The sequence below is a fragment of the Ananas comosus genome, unplaced genomic scaffold (genome assembly GCF_001540865.1).
Source record: "Ananas comosus cultivar F153 unplaced genomic scaffold, ASM154086v1, whole genome shotgun sequence".
Classification (NCBI taxonomy): Eukaryota; Viridiplantae; Streptophyta; class Magnoliopsida; order Poales; family Bromeliaceae; genus Ananas; species Ananas comosus.
The window spans coordinates 11940-14192 of NW_017893605.1; positions in this window are offsets into that span (position 1 = coordinate 11940).

Sequence of the window (2253 nt, forward strand, 5' to 3'; positions counted from 1 at the left end):
CTGAGCTTGTTCTCTTGGGTGGCTAAACCCACTGAGGACTATGGACAATAGTCTCACCCCCGTGTTGCTGTTTTGGGGGTACAGGTACACACGTGTGCAGCGCGGCGGCGCAAGGCGAGGACGTAGATCTGCAGATAGCGTCCTACCCAGAGACTGAGATAGCAGTACCCGAGTTGGTGGTCTAGCTTGGGAGGTTTAAAAACAAGAACAAACTTTTGTTTAAGTTGTAAAAGAATCTGTAATGATTATGATTGTATTTGGAGGTTAATTGTAAAAGAAAAATTATGTTGTAAAATGCATCTAAGTTGAATGCTGTAATAACTTAGTAGTTATGTTTTTGATACTTCCTTATGCAATCTGTGAATGAATATTGTTCCTGTTTGGAACCTCTCGTATTATTTTGATTGCGACGCCTTGGACGTACAGGGGAGACTCTGTCCGTTCGGCGGTCTGTCGGCGGAGCCGCGACCCGGCCAAATTGGCGGGTGGTCGCGGGTCGTGACAGATAAGATGGTATCAGAGAATAAAGTAGAGAATGGAAATGGTTTAGGCAGACCTAGGAGACCCTAGGATAGTGAAACCTTAGAGGTTAAGACTCGTGAGAGACGAGGATTTGTGACTTATGGCGAAAGATAATTAATTGGGTCAAGTGTTGAAACCTCTAAGACGGATATTGGTGGTAGATTCAAGGTGTTGTTGATTCTCAACCGAGGGTGTTCATGTTGGGTGCACACAACATGAAGCCGAGCGATGAGAATAGACGCCCTTGTGTGACTTTCGCCCGATTGGCTTTTAAGCCGGTGTTAATGGACTCTTGCTCGACCCAAGTTGGTCGAGAACTAATCAAGTTGTCGTGTTTCAGGAAGCGATGGCACCGCGTAGGCGAACTTCGCCCAGATCGGTGCGGGAGGGGACAAGTGGTGATCCCGAGCGAATCGACGCTAGCGGAGACTCAGAGCTTCGTGATCAGTTGGCCACACTCGTAGGAGTGATGAGGCAACAAGCTGATGTAGTGCAGAGGCAGCAGGAGGCTGCTATGCGCCAGGAGGAACAAATGAAAAGACTCCAAGAGACGGTGGACCAGCTGGTGGCAGCACCAGCTGCGGCTCGTCAGGGACGGCCGAGAGTCGCGGCGGAGATGTTTTCGTCGGGGTCGGGTGATCCGACTCCGATTAGTTCAGAGGTGGCGGCGGAAAAGGAGCGAGCTTTGGCTGCCCTCATGGCTTTCAAGAAATTTGATCCGGCTGCCTTTGATGGTGAGGACATAGATCCGTGGGTCATAGAGATATGGGTTGATTCCATGGAAACGCTCTTCGAGGATTTGTACACGTTGGAGCGGGACAAGGTAAACCTAGCCGCGCATTATCTCAAACAGTCGGCGAAGGTGTGGTGGAAAGGCGTCAAGCGTGATCGATCGCCTAGTCTCCCTCCTATGACTTGGGAAGAGTTTCGGGGATTGGTGTTCTCAGCCTATTTCTCCGACAGTGAAAAGCGAAAGCTTAAGGAAAGATTCCCAAAGTTACGGCAAGGAGATCGCTCAGTTAGGCAATACGAGCGGGAGTTTTCCCGTATCGTGCATTGTGTCCCAAACGTGGTACGGGATGACAAGGACAAGGCTGACTGCTTTGTGCGTGGGCTTCGGCCGGATCTTTACCAGGCTGTGCTCGTACTTAAGATACAGACTTTTGCTGAGGTCTTGGATCGGGCCTTGTGGATAGAACAGGGCAATGCCTTTATGCGGGAAGAGCGAGAGGCATATTACAAGAAAAAGAGGAAAAGACGACCAACAGGTGGATCCAGTGGTCAGTCAAGTTCCCAACGGACTTCGACGAGTTCGCACTCGCGATCCCGAGCTCCGGGGACATACCGCATTCGGTCCTCGGCGAAGTGTGCTATTTGTGGAGGCCTTCATTTTCCACAGCAGTGTGAGCAGCGTGAGGGCAAGTGCTTCAAGTGTGGGCTGCCGGGCCATATGCGGGATGAGTGTCCGCGTGGTGATGGCCGGGCCTTGGCACTGGCGATGGCCCATTCCTCTCTGGGACAACCTGCAGGTGTGCCACCTGCGGTATGGTCGGGAGAGCGGCCGTTGAGGACGATGCAACCAGAGGGTTCGCGACGAACGCCAAGTGTGCATGGATAAGCGACCCGAATTGCGGAGCCTGCCGCTACTGACGTCATCGTGGCAGGTATGAGTTAATTGAGAAAACATGTGCTTTTACTAATCTCAAGCTGGTGCATAGCATGCATTTATTG